The 23729-nt window shown below is 34.8% G+C and overlaps 1 long non-coding RNA gene across 1 annotated transcript in view; it reads left to right on the top strand.

The window, feature by feature from the left end:
• Positions 1-23729, top strand: part of LOC141574612 (uncharacterized) — a 1056998-nt gene that overhangs the window by 70832 nt on the left and 962437 nt on the right. The gene's annotated exons all lie outside the window — the stretch shown is intronic.

Below are 23729 nucleotides of genomic sequence, written 5' to 3'. Positions count from 1 at the left end.
CATCATTGCATGATTTTGGATTGTGTATTTTGTATGAGTGTGGTTAACGTAGATTCTGATTGTCCATCTAATTATCACTGAGCTTATTAGTAGACGCATCCAAACCAGATAAGGCCAGCAGAGTTGTGTGTGACAACAGAAGCCATGTAAGTGAAGCAAATTCCTATATTCTAAATGGTGGAAGTTACCTAAGCCAGAGGTGATATAAATACATGCTCTTATAAATATATGTTCATGATTTATTCAGTCAACCCTTGAGTATGGTTCTAGCATAACAAAGCAAAAATCAGTGCAGACCTGTAACCTCTATTTATGGAGCTTACAGACCAGTAGGAGAGACAGAATAATAATGTGAACAGGTTTGCACAAACCAAGAACGTGTTACAAAATACTCTGGAGCATAAAACAAAGGAATCTGAACAAGGGCGGATTTCAGGGGATGAGGCTTCTCCTAGCAGGTGCTTGGAGCTGAGATCTAAAAGATAACCAGGAAGCTGAGGGTAGAAGCAACACCCTGCTGTGGAAGAGAGCATGCCATTTCCCAGGCACTCAACAGTCCGTGGGTCTGGAGGGCAGAACATGTAGCAGGGACATCAGGCAGAGGCTGCATGTAACCTGGGGTCACTTGGATACGTGGGTTGGCAAGGACCCTCTATCAAAGCCAAGCCAGCAATATTTGTCTGGCTGAGCTCTAAACACAGTCATTTAGGTATGCGGGGGAGGAGTGCGATACGAATACCAGGAAAGACAGTTCCCAAATTTCTTTCAGTCACTTTGTCCTGTGGTTCCATATTGCGTTGACCTTAGGTGCCCAGGTCAACGTGAGCTTTTATTGATTCTGAGTTTGCACAGAAGTCCTTTGCTGATTTCTGTGCCCTCTAATGCTGCAACAGAAACTGAGACGAAGGGAATAGAAAAACAACCTTCAGTTGGATTTGCATTATAATCTCTTATATAACAAAAACAATGGCGTTTTATGTGGAATTCTATGAGTTGTTCATAGGCACTGGGATCAAGCAATATATTTTTTATGAGGGCCATTTCAAATGGTTGTGCAAATTGTGCAGGGGGCGTATTGTGTGACAGACCAGTGGTCACCTTTTTCCTTGCCTCAGACTTGCCCACCCTTACTATCTTAACTGAATTTAGTTATTCTAGTCCCATGAGAGTCCTCAGTCCCACAGTCTTATATACATAGACTTCTGGTGACACCATTAGCCCAAGTACACCCCCATCTCCAGCACATCTCCTGTGATGTGCATTTACCGCTTAGCCTTCCGTTCTAAAACGTGTTGTGATGTAAGTCCCAAATACATTAAAATGAGCCAAGATTTTATTGAGCACCAACTAACTGCAGATACTGCCATATTCATTCATTAGTTCATCATCTATTCATTCATTTAATATCACCTGGGTGCCTATTATAAGGTTATAGAAGCCCCAGGGATACACTAGTGAGAAAACAAACGTGGGTCTAACATTTGTGGAACTTGTAGTCTGTAGCACAGCATTATTCCGAGCATCAATTAAGGCAATAGATGAGAAAGAACTCTGAAAAATGACAAATATTATACATGCATTAATCATTGTATTCACTACCCTCATGCTTAAGCAATTCAGATTTTCAGGGCAACTACGTTAACATCACTAAAACATGTAGAATAAATGTTACAGAAAAGGATAGAGTCGGGCGATGTATTTCATACTCTAGTCCACAAATGTAGCAAAATTCCAAAACAGGTATTTCAAGTTGCTGTGGAACAGAGAGATTTCTTGGAGAAGATAAAACTTGAGCTGGCAGACAGAGAAACCGATAGAGGACTTTTCATAAAGGATTACCAGTACCTCCCTGCTCTCTTGACCCTCGGAATGTTTCATGAATAAGAATGCCCATGGTAGCCCAGTGCATTATTTTGATATATTTAACATGGAGATTCCATTGTGTGACTGCCATTATAACTGAAAGGACTGGATCTAATTACTTCTCTAAAAGCGTGGGTTTGAAGCAGATTTAGAGATTTCACTGCTCCTTAAAACTAAACGGAAAAGAAACGGATTGTTTTACAGAAGAGAAAGAAAGGTGAATGATTTCTTCTACTGGAAGTGCAGTAGATAACCTGTTGTTTCCTCTGCCTCTGTTGAATTATAGTGTGGTCAGTTGGAATTGATATTCAGGTCAAAATCATTCTTTGAAACTGGTAATTCTTTGTGGATATAATCTGTTCCTTATATGTTACTTTAAGACATTTTCAAAGGAACATCATAGGTTTCCAGAAAAATTTTTGGCCATTTCAACTCTCATGAAACAAGAACATAAAACAAAATGATTAGTGAAATTGGTGACAAAATGTTTCACATTTGTTGAAATAAAAAGCAGTGGTATGTTCCATTAAAAAATGCATAAGAAACAAAAAACACCTCCAACTGGGATTCTGACTCACTATTTTCTTCTTATCTCCACGTGGGCTCTTTAATATGATACTAATTTTAGAGTAAATATGGATGTCCCTTGGAAACCAAAAGCCTTTGAAGAAAAATGTTAAAATATATGTTAAGGTTATGTATGATAGAGCAGTTTTGATTTAAAACCTTTTTTGTATAACCATAGTAGTTACGAACATCTAACTACCTATTAAGTTTATTTTGTTTCCATATTTAACCCCAATTACCCTGTGCAGGGGAATTCTTTAAAAAATTAATTCCCTCTCTCACTTTTTTTTTTCCTGCTTCTGCAAGCCTTTTTCTCCTCATGTAAATTACAGCAGGTGCACAAAATTGAAGACATCACAATTAAATGTAATCAAATATTTTAGGCACTAATGAACAGCTCCAGGAAAACAAGTCAAAAGAAAAAAAAAAGCCTTTAAGTGAGTGGATTTTCAAACACCCAAGGCACCATAGGACCAATTAAGAGAGTCAGATACCAGGACACATACTGACATTAATTATCTCTGAGTTCAGGGAAATAAAAAATAAAAGCAACAATTATCATAATAAATCTCCACACAGTGCTTGTAAGTTGTGCTAATCTACAACACACCTGGGTTTCAGATATTTAAGGCGAATACTCAATCAGTTGGTAACGACCTCACAGAGGGGCTCATGGGACATTTTTTCCTTCCTGTGATCTGCCAATCAGACAGAGGGGCTAAAATGATGTCCAACAGCTATGTCTGCTTTATTTCATATCACTCACATGAGTTGCAGAGAGAAACACTGCATAATTTATTCAATAAAGTAAGTCACAAAGCCAGTATTCTCTTTAGGGGATGTTTATTTTAAAAGAAGGAAAAGTCAAGAATAGATATTCAAGGTAAAAATTTGAATCGTTGGAGTCTCAGAGTCCCAGGACGTCTCTGTAAATTTATTCTCCCTGAAGCCATAACGAATCTTACTAAAGAGAACAAATATTTCAGTCTGGGAATATGGGTTTTCATTTTTTAAAAATGCACAGGAGGGGGCAGAGAAAGAAAGCTAAGTGCCGTAAGCCAAGAGGAAGAGAAGAAAAAAACACCTTGTTATTAAAATTGATCTAAATTCAATTGATAATTTGAAAGAAGAACATAATATTTTAACCCCCCCCAAAAAAGAGTATATATAAAAGTTAGAAAGTTGCTAGTTTTCTATAATCAGGGAAGAGACTAACATAAGTATCAATTATTGGAAAGAATTGTACAAAATTAGGTTGAAAGCCCTCACTGTGGTCCTGGTATAAATGTAAAATTACCAACTCATCTTTCTAAATGTTGGCATAATAATTTAATACATTAATATGTGTCATTGTACCCCTGGGAGATAAAAAAAAAAAAAAAGATGTGTTTTTGTCTTCTTGTCCTCTTCTTTCTGTACTCATGAAGATTACTTTCTTCCTGAGGAAAGACATATTTAATTCATGTACAATTTTAAAATTTTGTACATCAATTTCAGTATTTGGGACCATGAAGCTTATCCTGAAAATGTAATATTTTGCCTCCTTAATCAGTTAAGGACTGTGATGATATGTGTGGTAATTTCTTCAGTGTCACAAAATATGCATTAGATGGTATGTGATGTTTGTATGTATATCTTTTTGTGTATACGGTTTTTGAATATGTTTATAACATAATACAAAACAAAGAGCCACATATGTAAGTGTACTTAGGATTTTAAAAATCATTCTGTTTCTTAGCCCTATAGTTGCAGTAGAGCTTCTAATCTGAAATTGGAGAAAGCAAAGTGTGCAATTCTTTAAGTACTACTTATTAATTCACTATGGAAATTCATTTTTAAATTATGCACTTCGTAAGATTTTGATTTCTTGAAAATTATATGCCTTCAGATTAAACAGCAAATGTTTAGTGGCAAAATATGAATTATTTTCATTGTACATCTGCACCTAGCTATATAAACTGTGGCATGGTCAAATGTTTGGTCAAACGTTTAGTCCACCTTTCCTTTTTTTAAAATGAATACTTTAATAATAAATAATTTGAATAAATAATTTAAAATTATAGCCTTGAGTTCTGAAAATGTTTTCTAGTGTTCTATTAAATCTAGAAAACATAAAAAAAGACAGATTTTATTAGATCAAAATTTAAAATGTATTTATATGAAAATGCATGATAGAAAAGATATAACAAAAAATTAGAGAAAAAATCATAACACATATAGCAAAGAGTTAATAACTTTAGTTACTAAATAAATAACTTAAACAAACCATTTAAAGAATATTTTTAGATGCCCAATTATAAAACTTCTAATTAATTTGAATTTCTTAAAAAAGAGAATAAGTTAGAATATAAAATGGTGCTAGAATTTATAGTAGTTTAGGAAATGCACACTTAACAATGACATTCTGCAAATGTCAACTTTATAAAAATTAAATCAATTGATAATACATAATGCATTAGTTACTATCATAATAATAAATGACTAAATATAAATTATCTTTATTAAAGGTTTCTATTTATAATATTTTTATTAGAGAAAATTAGAATCATTTCATAGGTCCATCATTTAGAAATTGAGTAAATAAGTTGTGGTGCATCTATAAACACATTATATTAACCATTAAAAATTAGAATTTTAAACTTAACATGAAAAAATTCTATAGCATCTTTTTGAGTGAAATTAGCAGGCATTTAAATATTTCATAGTATTATCTTATAAATTATACAATATGTTTTAATCAAGGAGCATGTATGTATATATATATATATTTATATATATGCATACAAATACATTTATTATGTAAAATAAACTGTTATGGTAAGAGTAGCTGAGACTAGGAGCTAGGTTGAAAGGCTCTATTCCCTGTATATATGTCTGTATTTTTCAAATGATTTTAAAAATCAGAAAACTATCCACATAAATTATTGACATTTCTATATTTGCACATACTGGTTTTTTTTTTTTTTATCATATTCGTATCACTAGAGATTTGTCTTTCTCTTTTTCTTGTTTTTAATTTTTTCTATTATGACTAATATTATGATTAATAGTTACATGCACAAGTATTTTTTAAATTTGATATTATTCTTTTAGTAAACTGGAATGACTGGGCCAAAGAAAAGAAATAGTTGGGTTTTTTTAGTATCAGTGGAAAAATTACTTTTCCAAAATACACTAATAGTGTATACTTCCATCACAGTATTGGAAAAAGAGTAACAAAGCTCTTACTTGTTATTACTCTTTGAATTTCAGGGAGAGAAAGATCAACATTTATGTATTTTTAATGCATTTTATACACCAAAGAACACAGAATAAGTAATCAGAATACTTTTATTCAGCTCTGCAACTGATATACAACCTATGTCTTTCATAAAAGTTTGGACTGGAATAAAAAAATACCACCAGTCACTTCCAAATTAAAATTCTATGGTTGAAAATAAAATGCATTCATTTTTTTTCTCCCCTCATTGTTTCAAATCAACAATAGACATGTTTTGTTGACCATGTATATGTATATTATAATTGAGCAAACATTGAGATGACAATCAGCAATTTTCACGTAAATCCAGATTTATGATTTCTGAGAACTCCGAAGGTCTGGCATCACTGGCCCCACATTTCAGGTGGTGAGCATGAGCTGGGCCTGAGTAACAGGAGGGGCGGGGTGATGCTCTCCAGTCAGCTGCGGTCTCTACCACTCCCTGTTTATTTCCCTCGACACTGTCTAAAGGAGTTAATTGCCATTTCAGTTGCATTGAACTCTTGCTTTCCTTTGGTAGGAAAATACCTCTTACACTGTTTGGCCTCACTCATTCGCATGCAAATGATTTGCAAGTATTTGTTTACATCCCACTTCTGCTCTGCTTAACGTGCTTCAGTTTCAAGAACCAAGTGAACAAAGGATATCGGACTTTGCTTTGCCCTGACATGCTATAATCAAAAATCTAAGTTTTCTGACTGGACTTGTTGTTTACCCTTTAACTTCAGTGTTCTCCTTTGTAAACTCGTAGTCCTGGAACTTCCCGACATAAGGCTTTGCCGTTTTGGACCTGTGGTTTTTTTCTTAGGAATATGTTTTTTCTTTGTTAGCCAATATAATAGCTTTCATTTCTGTAATGCTAGAATGTTTTCAAGTCTCCTTTTATATTTTATATGCCCCATGATTGGTACCATTTCATTATCCAGTTTAAGAAATTCATCTAAATTGCAATTCTTCTAATAAGGTGTTTCTCTTTATTAAGGATATTTAGAGACTTATTTGTAATTGAACAAAGCTGAAAGTCTGAATAAAATGAAAAAGCATATGGTAAGCCTTTAAAAAACGATCATTCAATACATTTAATAAAATGCCACTGCAGTTTTCTTAATAAATGTAAAAAGAATATTGGGACATTTCACATCATTAAAGTCACACGTGTCTATTAAGCCTTTGCATTTAATTGAGGTTTAAAACCATGGAACAATTGTAAATTTTAAGAGCCTGGAAAGGACTTCTTTTTTTTTTTTTTTTTTACAATTAACCATGCATTTTCTTTTAACAAAAAAATCATTAAATACTTTTTTTTAATGACTTTCTGCTTGCTTTTTTTTTGTTTTAATTTTACTCTCCAGTGGGCCACATCCCACAATCAGTACTAGGAGGGGAAGAGGAATGAGGATTAAAAAGAAAGGATTAGAGGGAGGTATGTGGAGAAAAAGAGGATGAGTGATGTGTTTCCCTTGAATATTTTATTTTCTTAATTGAAAAAAAAATGCTTAGAACCCAGAGACACCAGCCACTAAATCTTTTTTTTTTTCGTATGTACAAAATAGGTCAATGAATTTGTTTATTTATTTCAAAAATTACCCTGTTATGTGGAGGGACAAACAAAAATGTCTATTTCTGCCTCCATCTTTCATTTCTTTATACAAGTGCTAGTACCAAGGGAAATATATGAAACATTATACCCAGTGGTATCTTGTTCGAAACCATGAAAAAAAAAAGAGGAAGAGGGTTCAGTTTTTTCAAGTAAGATAGGATGAATTAAGTTTGTAAAGTTCTTAAGACGTACAAAGTCATCAGTAAATAATTTGCTTATAAGAAATAAGGTATAGCTATCCTGATTTGTTTTCTTCCCTTTCCTTCTTTTCTCTCAACTCCATGTACTCAGAAAAAAGATGTTCTTTTTTAGTCCTGAAAAAGCGAAGCCTGTATCCCAGGAGACTGAGAGGTTTTCCCAAGAGACTTATTCAGACAGTCTGGTGTCAGGCTTATTATTGCAAAAATTAGTCTAATAATTTTAAAACCAGAAGAAAAACTCCTGAATTTATATCTTATATCTTCCTCTTCTTGTCTCTTTATGTAGCTTGTGTATAAATTCTTATATCTGGAATTTTCAGTGATTATTTTTTAATTTCTGGATTTTGTATTTAAATGTCTTGAAAAAATACTTGAAGTACATACCTTGATGGATATAGGTAGATACATATCTTGACTTTTCATGAAGAGCTCTTTACCTCCTTAACTTTTAAATTCATTTTTGCTACCTAGTTAAACAAATTTAATAATGTACTCAAGCTACTCAAATTCATGTCACTCTTAACACTTAAAAAAAATGATCCCTAAGTTATTAGGCTCAGTTCTTAGCTAAAAATAAGTTATCCTCTTCATACAATGAGAATTTTAAAAGGAATGATTGGATCCATTCCTCTACTTATTTTAAAAGTGACTTTCTTTTTCCTTTTTTTAAACAACTTTTCACAAAGTGCATATCGTGAGGTGACTTGTATTAGAATTTTTCTTAATATTTTGATTAAAACCTACATGTTGCATTTATACACAACTGGAATATTTAAAAGATAGATTTACTGTGTAAGGAAAACAGCTGCTGAAATGTAGGGTTTAGAGATTACTCACTCATTTTCTTTTTATTATGTTATTTGATCTTTTTAGGAAACTCCCTTCTGAAACGTCACTCTTTCTAATGTTAATTTAAAGAAACGTATCACTTATTGGCCTTCAAACTGGCAAGAAATTGAGGACATGGTTTGTGGTATACAGATTATTCAGTTCCAAGGATCTGAGCTAGAAGGAGTTTGCGCAAGTTGCTCTATTCACTTAACAAATATTTGCCATTCTCCTTGTGCTACAAGCAGGAACCAGACAGGCAAAGCCTGCCCTCCTGCACCTTGTTTCAGATCTGGGGCTGGGGCTGGGGTGGGGGGATCTCACAGAATAAAGACACAAAAATGATTGTTGCTTATTGTGATAACCATTATGAAGGAAATATGTATGGTGCAAAAATGGAGGCAGAGAATTTATTTAACATGCATGAGGAGGTCTCTCTGAGAAAATCATGCCCAAGCTAAGCTGAGACATGAAAGGGAGAGAAGATCCAGAAGGAGAAAGTCTTCCCCATAGATAGTGGACACGTCCTCATTTGGAAAAAAGTTAGGACGTGTTAAGGACTGATAAAAGGTTGGTGTGGCTGAAGCCAGACTGCACACAGTGTGCATACCTTGAGGAGAGACGGGAGAGAGAGAGGGTTGAGGGCCAGATACTGCAGGTCCTTTTAGACCACGGTAAGCAGTTTTAATTTTGAATATTGATGAATACATTTGTATGTTATACAGAAGAGAAAAATATTACATGTAAGATGGCAGGAGTGAAAGGTAATTTAAAATAAATTTAAAAAAATAAAATAAATAAACTCTAGCTTATATAGTGGGAAAAAAAATCACTTACTAAAACCCTACTGTTTTATCTAGTTATTGCCAGAGATTTTTCTGTTTAGAAATAATCTGTAGAGTTGCTAATACAATCTGGATTTCTTTCAAAGCTTTTAAGATTGGCCACGTACGATCAGAGGACACCCCAAAACAAATTCACCTTCAGTAAAAGAGCATAAGAAATATACTAATCAAGTCATTTAGCATGAATAGAAATAGAATGGGTTTCACCAACATACTTCATTGTAAAAATTAATTTTACGTTTTGGGTACTTCCAAATGTTGAAAAAGGAACTATCTGGATAATGTATAAACAGATGGAGCATAATCTAACAGTGATGTTGTAATATCTTCATAAAAGAAAAAGCATACAATTCTGCTGTAAATCATTTAAAGGGGATTTATGGCACATAAATCGTGAAGACACTCAGAATGACAAATTTCACACAGCCACCAAGAGTTTCCTCTTTTTCTGATAGAACCGCCTTTTGAATTCAGACTCCTGTATCAAAAAGCCTTTATTTTATTGCTTACATTTGTTCCTTCACTAAAATAATGAGGAAAATTTATTGTCACACTTTGTCACCATGTACTTTTTATATCCTTACAGGGAGCTAATTCTGATATTTTTGTACTTTTTACGGAGTCTTTATCATTTCATCCATCCCTGGAGTTTAATTCTTTGTGTTCATCCAGATGTTTAAAAAAAATAAATATTTAAAATAAATACAGTTATTGCTGCCATTTTCTCCAAATATGTCACAGTAATTTTAGATTGAAAGCATGTGTGTGTACATGGGCTGAGTTAGGTTTATTATCTATAACAGGCACTTGGAAGTAAAAGCCTGCAAGTACTATATAGCAGTGAGAAAATCCAGGTAGAGGGGTTGAATTTTCTTTGTTGTGGGTCTTCAAAAGTAGAAGTAAATTATATTACAAATAAGATAGTTGAGAGATAATTTAGTTGGAAGATTTTTTTTAACATTTTTTATTGATTTATAATCATTTTACAATGTTGTGTCAAATTCCAGTGTTCAGCACAATTTTTCAGTTATTCATGGACATATACACACTCATTGTCACATTTTTTTCTCTGTGAGTTATCATAACATTTTGTGTATATTTCCCTGTGCTATACAGTGTAGTCTATTCTACAATTTTGAAATCCCAGTCTGTCCCTTCCCACCCTCCACCCCCCTGGTAACCACAAGTCTGTATTCTCTGTCTGTGAGTCTATTTCTGTCCTTTATTTACGTTTTGTTTTTGTTTGTTTGTTTGTTTTTGTTTTTGTTTTTTAGATTCCACATATGAGCGATCTCATATGGTATTTTTCTTTCTCTTTCTGGCTTACTTCACTTAGAATGACATTCTCCAGGAGCATCCATGTTGCTGCAAATGGCATTATGTTGTCAGTTTTTATGGCTGAGTAGTATTCCATTGTGTAAATATACCACATCTTTATCCAGTCACCTGTTGATGGACATTTAGGCTGTTTCCATGTTTTGGCTATTGTAAATAGTGCTGCTATGAACATTGGGGTGCAGGTGTCATCCTGAAGTAGATTTCCTTCTGGATACAAGCCCAGGAGTGGGATTCCTGGGTCATAGGGTAAGTCTATTCCTAGTCTTTTGAGGAATCTCCACACTGTTTTCCATAGTGGCTGCATCAAACTGCATTCCCACCAGCAGTGTAGGAGGGTTCCCCTTTCTCCACAGCGTCTCCAGCATTTAAATGACAGCTGGATTTGAAAGATCTTATCAGTTGAGGAAGAAAAGTGAAACATCTCAACACTACATGCATATTTGCTGATGTTGCTTTAAAACATATTCACTCACTTCACAGTCCTATTTAGGTCATCTCTCCATTTCTTATCAATCTATCTATCTATCTATCTACACCCTCTTGTAGGGACTAGGTCAAAAACATAAAGACAAAAGTTTTTATAAAAATCATACTGCCCGATTTTTTCCCTTCCAATCCAAATAGCAGTAAAAGTTTGCAAAATGCTTAACTTAAACCAGATTTCTAAATCGGAATGCGAGTACCCATTCATCAAATAAAGTATGCCATTCAGAATTATCCCGTTTTGAGTTATAACTTTTTAAAGAAAAAAATAGTAATTTGTTGCATGTGTTTTGAAAGCATTATAAAATGCAGTTCTATGTTTTAATGCTAAAAGTTTCTTACTTTGTATAAACAAAGGAATGCCTAGAAAAGGGGAATTGAAAGAAAAATTATCGGCCATTTTTATCCTTCCCTATATTGTTGGAGGAAAACTTTCTGGTTGATAATGAGGCTTAAGAAATCTCCTTGGATCATCATAATCATTACTGTAGAAATTAGGCAAGCAAATGAATTTGAATGATGTTTTCATTTCTATTTCTGGTGAAGTTTTCTTTATTTTTTGGACCTCAACTGTGTATATTTATGAATCTCAGGACTAAGGATGCAGTAATGCCATTATTTCATTCTCAAGAAAACATTAGCCTATTTTCCTTCTGATCAATTAAAATGTATCAGTATTCTGTAAGAAAACGTAGAAGTACTGCTTGTGATAGTTATCAATTACTAGGTACCAACTTACTTGAAAATTTACAGCTTAAAATAAAAAACATCTTAATAATAAGACAAGTAGACTTGATTTTTTAAATTGGACAAAATATTTGAATAGTCATATGTCCAAAGAAGATATGCAAATTGGCTAGTAAACACAGAAAGGTGCTCAAAGTGATTAGTCATTAGGGAAATGCAAATCAAATGACAATGAAATACCACGTCACACTGACTAGGACAGCAAATTTCAAAAGGTAGATAAGTTTTGGCGAGGATGTGGAAAAATTGGAACCATCACATGCGCTGGCGGGAATGTAAAATGGGGCAGCAACTTTGGAAAACAGCTTTCAATCTAAAATTACTGTGACGTATTTGGAGAAGATGGCAGCAATAACTTTATTTTAAATAAAAAGTAAAAGTATATTTAATTTTTTTAATCATCTGGATGAACATAAAGAATTAAACTCCAGGGATTGATGAAATGATAAAGATTCCCTAAACACTCAAAAATTTAAAACAGAGTTACCATATGATCCACAATTCCATTCCTAGGCACATACCCAAGAGAGGAAAAGGCATACACCCACTAAAACATACATCCACCAAAAAAACTTAAAGTGAATGATCAAAGCGACATTATTTATATATATATATTAGCCCCAAAGTGGAAAAAACGCAAATCTCTCTCTGCAGATGAATGGATATCCATACAGTGGAATATGATTTGGTAATTTGCAAATACTAACTACTATATATAAAGTAGATGCAAAACAAATTTCTTCTGTATAGCCCAGGGAACTATACGTAATATCTTGTAGTAACCTATAATGAAAAAGAATATGAAAACAAATATATGTTTGTATATGTAAGACTGAAGCGTTCTCCTGTACACCAGAAATTGACACAACATTGTAAACTGACTGTACTTCAATAAATAAAAAAAAAAAGGTAAAATAAAGAGAAATGGAAAAACACAGGCTATAACATGGATGACCCTCAAAAACACTATTTTAAGCAGAGTAAGCCAGTCATAAAAGACCACGTATTGTATTATTCCATTTGTATGAAATGGCCATAATAGGCGAACGCATAGAGACAGATGTAGGTCAGTGGTTGCCTAGGGCTGAGGCGTGATGGGGAGGTATGCCGTGGGGAGTAACCGGTATTGGGTAAATGTTTATTTTTAGGATAATGGAAATGTTCTAAAGTTAGATTAAGGTAACAGTTGTGCAACTTTGTAAATATATTTAGAAACACTGAATTGAATTCAAATTGGCAGACTTTAGGATATATAATTTACATCTCAAAAAAGATACTCTGATAAAAACAACAAGCATTTTTATTATCCTACCATTTTTTATGGGTATGGAGTTTAAGAACAGCTCAGCGGGTTGGTTCTGGCAGTGTCTTCTGTGATGTTGCAATCATAGCGTCATCTGGAACTGCAGTCACTTAAAGGCTGGCCTGTCAGGGCTGGAAGATTTGCTTCCACTTGAACTCACCCCTGTGGCTGTTAGCAGGTAGCCTCAGTTCCTGTGTCTCTGCATGGGGCAGCTTGAATCTCCTCGTAACATGGGAGATGGCTCTCCCCAAAGCAAGTGAACCAAAAGGAAGGCAGGAACCACAAGATCTTTTATGACCTAGTCTCAGATGTCACTCCTTGTCACTTCTACAGCATCCTAATTGCTACACAGACCAGCCCTGTTTACTGTGGAGGATGCTACACAAGCCTGGATGTTTACAGTTAGCTTCTCTCATCATATTTTCTAACCTCAAATTAAAATGCATGTTTTACAATAAAACAGTATTTGAAATAGGGAGAGCTCCGCAGAATTTGAGATGTATATTTCCTACCATATTACTCATGACTTGACTTTTAAAGCCCTACTTCTCAACTTAATTTACTCTGTAGAAAGAGTCCATTAGAATATTATCATATTTGCTCTCCTGGACATAAAAGGATCTTATGCTATTAGCCCCACATTTCCTAATGAATTTTACAGAGATTTGAAAAAAATTTTTTGGATGGCAACTGAGATGTTCAGGGAATTATTAATTACTGAGTATTTGTTTAATTGGACAAGATAACAAGGTTACTTAAAATAGTTGTTTCTAAATTGCAACGCTCTAGGAAAAGCGATTATTTAGCAGGATTGTATTTACATATTTTCCCCTGTGGTTTGCAAGCTGAAAAGGTGCTGACATTTGTATTTTCTACTGTTTACTTTTTTAAATGGCACTTGAATTTAGTTTAGAATAACTGCATACACAAAATGAAAGTTAACCATGGCGTAGACAATGTATTTTCTTTAGTCTTCTTTTTTAATAATTTTTTTTATTGACGTATAGTCAATTTACAATGTTATGTTAATTTCCGGTATACAGCAGAGTGATTCACTTATACGTATATCATTTTTCATATTCTTTTGCATTGTAGGCCATTACAGTGTGTTGAATATAGTCCCCTGTGCTATACAACAGGACCTTGTTCTTTATCTATTTTATGTATAGTAGTTATTTAGTATCTGCAAATCCCAAGCTTGCTCTTATACTAGGAGAACAAAACGAGGATATGTTACACACACATACAGATCAGAATTACAGATTATCTCTCTTCTGTTTTCACATACTATTTTTTATAAATCTTTCAGAACCCACCATGTCCTCTCCTCTATTACCTGTTAAGTTTCATTTTTTTTCCACCACTATACTCCCATAGTGTCTGGGTATCACTCTGTCATTTCAGAATTTACTCAGTGATCTGGCTTAATATCTAGACTGAAACTTCTTATGGGCTTTGGCCTTTATCGCTGCACCTCCCAACTTATTGTAAAACCTTGCCAGTTATAGGCATTCAGCAAATGTGGGTTGTTTACTTAGAGCTGGAAAGGATATACAACATCATCTTTTCCAGCCTCCTGCACTAACACAGAAATGCCTTCTATAGCTGTCCTGACAGAGGGCATCCAGCTTCTGTTTGAACAAATACATTGATAGGAGGATGCTTGGAATCTTATTAAATAGGTCATAAGTTGTTGGTTTTCTATTTTTGTAATGATGTTGAAGCAAACATGTCTCTCTCTGACTTGCAATTATCAATCTTATTTTTATTTTTATTAGCAATTAAATATATCTTTAAGACTTCTAAGTAGTATCGTTTCTGTTATGTTCTATTATGTTCATACAGTTCTATTATGACCCCAAATGATATTATTCCTTTGTCTCCTGCTCATACCCTTCCTAAACCTACCCCCAGGTCTTCTCCTAAGATGGAAGGAACTAGATCTCATTTAGTTCAGCTCCTAATTACTGTTTAATTTATTTGCATATAGCATATTAATTTGTAATATCATTAACATATGGAAGGGACAGCCATAACTGCAAAGTAAGAAGTGGTATCTATGCAATTCAATATTATTAAGACCATCTTTAAAAAAAAAAGTTTTATTTAACTATAGTCAATTTACAATGTCATTTTAGTTTGAGGTATACAGCTTCAGATTCTTTTCCATTATAGTTTATTATGACACTGAATAGAGTTCCCTGTGCTATACAGTGGGTCCCTGTTGTTTTATCTGTTTTATGTATGGTAGTGCTCTTCTGTCAGTCCAACACTCCTAATTTATCCCTCCCCCTCCCCTTTACCCTTGGGAACCACAAGTTTGTTTCCTATGTCTTTGAGACTGTTTCTTTTTATAAATAACTATATTTGTCATTTCTTTTGCTTCCACATATAAGTGATTTCATACACTATTTGACTTTCTCTGTCTGACTTACTTCACTTAGTGTGATAATCTCTAGTCCATCCATGTTGCTGCAAATGGTAATGTTTCATTCTTTTTTATGAATGAGTACTATTCCATTGTGTGTGTGTGTGTGTGTGTGTGTGTGTGTGTGTATCACATCTTCTTTATCCAGGCATCTGTTGATGGACATTTAGGTTGTTTCTATGCCTTGGCTATTGTAAAAAGTGTTGAGCATCTTTTCATGTGCTTGTTGGCCAGCTGTGTAAGACTATCTTCTTTATTTAATAAAACCCCAAATGTGTTTCTTGTTCAGCGTATCCTTGTGGTTACAGAAATACAGAGAGTCTGCATTCCTGTTTTTCTCAATATCTCCTTTGAACTCATTAACAATGTATTTTATTGCTACCAATTAAACCTGAAACTTTTCTCTTCTTCAATATATTAGATGGCTCTGAAAAATATGGAAGTATTATAAATAAGGCAGAATAAAAATAAATTATATTTCATCGGTTTAATAGTAATTGTCAGCATTTATGAGCGCTTAATGTGAGCCACTTTGCCACATATGTCACATATCACGTTTTTACTCAGTAGGTTCACACAAGAACCAACATAAGAAGCATCAGTATTATCCCCTTATGCAGATGACAAAACTGAGGCTGGCAGAGTTGAGGCCAAGCTACAAACCCAAACAGTGTAACTCTAGAACTCTTGTTTTCTTTCCAATATGATATTAGAATCATTTGCAACTTTGGCTCTATCACCTGTTTTTCTAATTTTGTTTCTAGTGCAAATACAGTGAACATAAAAATATGATAAATACGATTTCTACACAGTTTTCTTCTATTTATCAATAAAAGAGTTCCAAAGATAGTGGCTCAAAATGGAACTTTATTGATACCTAGCTAATCTTCTGTAGTGTAATAGTTAACCCTTTTCCCACCATACAACACTGGTTAGCCGTGATTTATATTTTGCTGGTAAGAGAAAATGTATCGTCCCATATAACAAGAAGTGCATGCCTGAGCATGATGGGCCATGGCTCCTCCCTCTGCTTTTAGCGTTTCTTGCGGTTCTGTTCTTCTCTGCTAATGTTTCTAACCTCAAGCTAGAAAGGAAATGGCTGTAGCTGTTCTAAAAGTTACAAGACAATGTTCAGAAATACATTTCTGTGTCTTTCCTGGCAGGGCAGAATGCTCTTTCTAAGTCTCCCGGTCACATCTTTGTCCAGGGAAATGGAAACAACAATCATTCGTTTAGACAAAAGCATCTGAATAGAATTAGATGTTAGGGAGTCAAACAAAATGAATATAAGAATTGGTAAGGGCCATATATTTTGTCAAGTCTTCCTTCATCATCAATTCTCAAACACATTATTTTAGGTTCCAGTGAGGAAGAAAAATATTTTGCAATTAAACTATGCCACACCATTGGTTGCAAGATATGCTCTTATTTCATAGATGCTGAATGTGTGGGAAAAATACATGTTAGAATCAATAAAATACAGTATAACCTTAATTTTTTTTCTTACAAATGAGAAAACTAAGGTACAGACATACCAGTTTTGACAATATTGTAAAATTAGAATTTTTGCCCAGATTTGCTTTGCAACGCTATATTCAAAGTTCTTTCCTCAAAGTTCAAGTGACCATTTCCTTGGTCTTTTCTTTTCTTTTTTTCCCCCCCTCTTCTCTGTTGATCTACTTCTGAGCCGAAACATGTCTTTGGTCTTGATTAGATGGTTCTATCAGCCATCCGTTTGAAAACAGCCATTAGGAGCTTCTCGTAAAGGAATGTGTACCGTCTGAAACCAGGTCATTGTTCAGGCCTTCAGTGAAATTCCAGGTGGGGCTATAAACAAACTTGCTCCCTAGAAAGGAAGCCCCAAGTATGAGATTATAACAAAAGAAGGGAGTAAATCCACGTGATTTAGCAAAATTGAACAATTTCATTTTAGGGTGAAAGCCTTTAAATACTAATAAAGGATACAAGAAATAGAGCTTAGAAATATACAGTACATTCGTATGGACATTGGTAAAGTGGCATTCTAACGTAGCAGTTGAGGAAATGGGTTCTGGTGTCAGCCTATCTGGGTAAAGGGATAACAGGAACTAAATCGCAAAGGGTTTTAGTTTCTTTATCTGTAAAATAGGACTAATAGCTGGATATACTTCACAGAACTGTGTGTAAGATTAAATAACATAATATGTATAAAGAGCATTGTGCAGTATCGCAGACACAGCAAGGCCTTGGTGGTGAAAGATGATGACAAAGATGATGATGATAAAAATAGTGCTGGTAGACCTTCCTTTGATAGTTTAGGACACTGTGCCCTTTCTTTATTGCCCTCTGATAGTGTTTCTGATTCCCTATCATGAACAAGGAAAGTGATGTTTTGACATGAAATTAATTTTTGTACATATCCAGACTCCTCAAGCACTAAACAGCTGAAAACCTCAAAGTCCAGAAAATAAAAAATGAACACCCTGATTTAAAATTCTATATATACGACTTCTGATCTATTTGACTTCAAGCAATTACTTAACTTTAATGTATCTCACTTTTTCATCTTTATAATGAGATAAAACTGTTGGAGTTAATCTGAATTCTAATTTAGGTACCATATGTAAATTATCTAGCACAGTTTTTAACATATAGTAGGGACTTAGGAATGGCCACTCAATTTTTGTTTAGAACAACCACAGAAATCTTCAGATACTTCTAATTTATGTATATGAATCTATATTGCCCCAAGCACCAAGATCAAAATGAATAAAAAGCTAATTTCTATTTTAAAATGTCTGTCTCTAGGGTAACAACAATATTATGTTGTACTTTCTTCACAAAATCATATATCAATAATATTAAGTTAAGTGTGGAGGATGTGCTGGCACCTAAATACTGTTTATAACTTACTTCAGTAGATTTATCCTAATTGCTAACAATCTATTTTCAGATAAAGTTTTGAATCACTGATGATTTGCAACTTGGAATCCTCCTATACAGTACATAATTTCAAATACAATACAGGTTATTTTATTGTAATCATGTCATTTCAAGTTTTTGTTGCATATCCTGTGACCTTATCTTCAATGTCACAATTCTCTGTAGAATTAAATAATCTCCTTAAGAATTCAGTTTGATCCCAACAAGAAAACATTATAATAAAGATGTTTCTGTTGAAGAAAATAAATCAGCTGAGGTGAAATAAATGTCCCTTTTTCTGCATTTCAGGGAGTTAAAACTCATCTTTTATCATACAGTGAGAAGTAAAACAGAATCACGTAGAAGTGCCAGCATCAAACCAACCTCCCCCCTTAAACATCTAAGGTTGCAACTCCTCAATAACTACTTGGGGATTTAAAACATCAGACAATTTTACTTGTCTTCTCAGACATTTCCTACCTGCATCTTGATATAATGGGTTTTCTTCTGCATTTTTAAGTGGTGAGCAAAACACAGGCATTTAAGATGGGAATCTCTTAATTCTTATCCTGGTTCCTGGAAAACACACACTCACACACCCACACTGCACAGATTAAGAGAGTCACAGACCATCTGTGTAATTTATTACCAAATAAAAGTTCATAATCTGTTTATAAGCGGTTGTGAAATTGTGACCAGTGTTTTATCATTAGTGGCTTTAATGTTGGAAGGCTGGTATTGATAGACAGGACATGGAATGAATCTGCCAGAGAGAAAGCTTTGTTAATAGTGTATCCAAACATATTGAAAATTCACGAACTGTGCTCCCCACACTGTTTGTTTCAACTGGATCACTACAAAACGTGAGTGAAATGTTATGCCTAAATAAGTAAGATATTATATCAATTTTCTCCTTCCCCCTATTGTTAATGCCTTCTGGTAAAGATCTATTCAAATAAATCATAAACATTACCTTTGAAGCTCTTTAAAACATGCTGCTTCTAATCAAATGCTATTGCATAGTTATTTGACACGAGGAAGCCCTTTGGTGGAAACTACCACCTGGGTATGGAATAAAGGTTATTGTTCCTAAACATTTGTGTAAATGTTTTTGTGTACATATTTTTTCCACGTCCTTCTTCGACCTCCTTTGGATCACTTTGAATCTTGCCTATTTCAGTCTTCCTTTCTCCATGATGCTTTTTAAATTTTTTGACAACTTCCTTCATCCTTCAGTACTTATCCTTCCATGCACCGATGGCCTATTACATGCCTACCATGTGATTGCCCAGGTTTCTTGGTGTTACAGGTAGCGTGCTTAAGGGCTCAAACTCAAATCATTGCCTTCTTCATCCAAGGACTTTCTGTGGCACAGTCCCTGCGGCCACAGTGACAATCTCTACGTTGTACAATGCCAACCTCATTCTCTTCTTTTGTTTTCTGTGTTCAAATAACCCTCCACCTAACCTCAGTCATTCCCCTCGAAATGCAGATGTTTCCGGCTTAGTCAAATCCATTTCACTACCTCCCACTCTACTCTCTAATTTTTCACACTTGTAACCAGTGCCAGAGCCCATATTTAAAAGGAGTGTACGATCTTAAGCTAATCTGCAGACGCTGTTCATCCTTAAGGTCTTGCCTTCTCATCAACAGAAACGGGCTTTCTCTGCACCTTACATCAGCTGGACCAGTCATTCTTAAGTGTGTCTCAGTATCTCCCAGTACGGTATAATCACAGCTCAATATTTAAACAGACTCTGGACATCTGGAATATTCCATTCATCTCTTGAGACTGTTTATTTGAAGAAACATTTTTAGCATTTTGGTGGGCTTTGAGAGTACTCCTGATGTGAACTTGATTGAATAAGACTTTTTTTTTTCCCTTGGTTCTACTTTTGATCCTTTAAAAAGTTAAAATCACATATTAGATTTTAAAATAAATGTTCCTTTTAAGATACCTTTGAAATGTCCTCCACTGGATCTAGTATTTGGATGTGAACTAGAAAATATTCTTTATAAAAACTCCATAAACTTTGAAAAATACAGTGTCTAAATGTTCTTCCTCGGGACTTATTCATGGAATTACTCTTAATTACTAAAGTACAACATATAAAAGCTAACATTAGCATTTCTAATTTAATTTTCTCAAGCAGTCTGACTACCACTCAAGTTTTGCCAATGTTGCCAAAGGTGAAACTACATTTTCTGACAGTAGATGATGAGAATTCCCACAGTGTTCTCATGTTCATGAAGAGCATTTTGTCATTTAGGCATCTGCAACACTGTGTTCGGTTGAGCCATTTTCTACCATTATAGCTTTTTAAATGATGATTCTGTTAGTTAAGTTTCATCACTATCAATTTAGTTGGTTACATAGGTACCCCAGGGTACAGTGTGAGGCATATTTATATTGGAGTAGTAAATAATAATAATATAACAGCAACTAAGCAATAACAACTATAAACTAGAATTTCCTGAGGACTCACATGTAACCAGGTAAGCCATTAAGCACTTGATATAGATTACAGAATGTAATTTTACAAAAACACACCTGAAATAGTTGCTATTATTATTATTCCCAATTTAGGGATAGGAAACACTGAGGCTTAACCACTGAATTATTAGTCTGAGCACAAACTAGAAATCCTAGAGTCTGGGGAGTCTGATTCCAGAGTCAGTATTCTTACTCATTTTATTATAACAAAATTTTGAGAATTGCTGTTCAAAGCCACAGGTTATTACTAATCTCTATGGTAAACAAAGGTGTAACCACACCTCCCTGCTAATTACCTGCACAATTACACTTCATTGCAAAACACCCCTTCTCTACTGTAAAAGGCGCACTGCCTGACAGAGTGCTAGCCCACGTTTCTGATCATCGAATAGTGAACGAACTGAAAGGCAGGAATGCGAGGGACATACAGTTTTTGCCTATCCAACGGCAGAAGAGTTTAAGACTACAGCGTCTTCAGTGATAGAGCACAGCACTAAACAGACGTCACCTGTGTCTATTTATGACTTTGTTACCAACCTGGGTTCTTAGATCTTTAATCAATAGAAATTGATAAGGGGCCAGAGAAGAAATTCAGGCAAAGCTTTACTGGGACTCGTGCTGCAGCACAAGGGAGTGAAATCAAGTACATGTGCCCTTTCTCGCCCACCCCCGCCCTGAGGGTGGGTGAGCTGATCCCTTAAATGCCCTTAAAATGGGTGAGGGTAGGGGTGGATCCATGGTCGGGCTGGAAGGGTGGCTTAGATGGTCGGCTCACCCCCCTTGTGGTGCGGTATGCAGGGATCAGGAGGTAGCCTGCTTTTACTGCTGACACCTTAGAAGTGGCAGTTGGGTTTTTGGTCTTTCTGTATGTTGTTGTTCATAATTTGCCCCAATTGTTCATGCATGGAGTTATTTTTAGTCTCTTACGGTTGCTTTGTATTCTGTTGCTCGGGTGTGTGGGGATGGATGTTTGTCCAGGTGTAAACACTGTGGTAAAGGGTCCCTGGTCCCAACCTGTCTTAACTTGGCCCATTTTTTCCTAAGGACTGCTCTCTCCCTAATCCTCAGTATTACAAATGCAACAGTGTACAAAGCCAGTCCCTTTCTCCTTGTCATCTACATCTGTCCTCAGCCTGTTTGTTTTCCTAAAAATGGGTAGGTAGCCTGAGCTCAGGGATGAAGTTTTAAAATTTTTTGCTTGAGATTTTCCACAGAGAAAAGGATCTAAATGTATCTGTCAATGCACTGATAGAAAGATGGGTTCCGGAAGCTGTGATGCTACTAATAATGATATTAAGACTAGTCATAAAATCATGGAGTGAGTGACTGCATACTTAGAAAAAATACATACCAGTGAAGCACACAGCCGACCATCCCCTGATAAGCCTCATTTTTATCGAAAGAAAAATTCTTCCTAGTATTTTTACTTTTCAGTTGTTTTCCAGCTGACGTTTGAAGGTAGAAAGGTGTCAGTCTTGCCCAGTATTTCTCAGTCACGGCTGCAGCTTAGAGTCATCTGCGGAAGCATTAACACATGCCATTGCCTGCTCCCAGTTTGGGACAATTAAAGCAGATTCTCTGGGGCTGGGATGCCCACCGTGGTAAGTTTCAGAAGCTCCCCAAGTAATTCTAATATGCAGCTACGCTTGAGAAACTGTGCTAACTATGTGTGAACAGATAGGTTGAGCAACAGAGGGAGAGTTTCTGTTTGATAATTATGTGGAATTGAAAGTAACACTTTCCACTTTATTTTTTTTCACTCCGTTCTTTTGACTAAGGCAAATTAATTGATATTCTTAACATAGCAAATGTTTTTAACATTACCTTCAAGGCTACTTTATTTCATTTGACTTTTTGTTCTTTACTTGTATGACCTCTGCTCACAGAAGCTAAATTAGAAAACAGTCATACAATAGAAGTTTAAACAGTGTTTGGAAAACTGCAAAGCATTTTTCCTTACAGAACCCTTCATTACAACCTTCCTGAGAGCCCTAGATTTGGTGAGGGGAGAGATTAGATTAATCAGTCTATAGGATCATTTATTTTTCATCCTTTCTCTGGAGGCTGTCAGCAAGGGCACCTACATGGGAGACTTATTTTTGTAATGTGAACAATTGTTCTTTAGGAATGAAATTCCGTTCCACTGACAAAAGATGTGAGAAAGCTCAGGGTGCCGCCTTGAACTGCCTGACACTTTGCACAAAAGGTAAATCTGCTAAAAATATTTTTTTAAATACCTGAAATTCTGTCCCAACATTTTCTAAAGTGCCGAAGAATGAGAAATCAACTTCTGGAAAAAGGCAGAAAGAACAGAAAGGCTAACAGGCTTCACAAGAAAGCAATTTTCTGAAAAGGAAAAAAAAAAAGAAAAGTCGTTTTCTAAAATTGAAGAACATTATTCCTTCAAAGGAAATGTCTCCAAGTGTCCTTAAAAAATATCGTCCCTGTTAAAATCAAATTGTGTCATTTTTATCGAAGTAACCATGGATTTGTCAATTTTGTAATTGGCTTGGTTGGGTCATCCAATTTGACCCCTGTGGGGATTTCACCACCAGGCATTCTTATCAATTTTTTAATAAATTCCAGAGATTGAGAATGGTAAATAATAAATGATATAGAGCTTGCAAAGTCAATATTTAATTTAACATAGACTCAGGGAAACTAACACTATACATACACATAATTCTATGGTTTGAGTTTAAAGAAATAAGCGTCTTTATTGTAAGAAATGAAAAGAATGAAAAAGAGATCAAGGTATTAAAAGTCTTGAGACTATGACAAATCACATACCTCATAAAGCTAAAACACGAGTGCAATTAATTGGCACACTCTTCTAAGTAGGGAGGCACCTGGATGCCAAAAGTATGTCCCCT

The sequence above is a fragment of the Camelus bactrianus genome, chromosome 22 (genome assembly GCF_048773025.1).
Source record: "Camelus bactrianus isolate YW-2024 breed Bactrian camel chromosome 22, ASM4877302v1, whole genome shotgun sequence".
Classification (NCBI taxonomy): domain Eukaryota; kingdom Metazoa; phylum Chordata; class Mammalia; order Artiodactyla; family Camelidae; genus Camelus; species Camelus bactrianus.
Note: the sequence above shows the minus strand (reverse complement) of the source record. Positions and strands in the feature narration are given on the sequence as shown.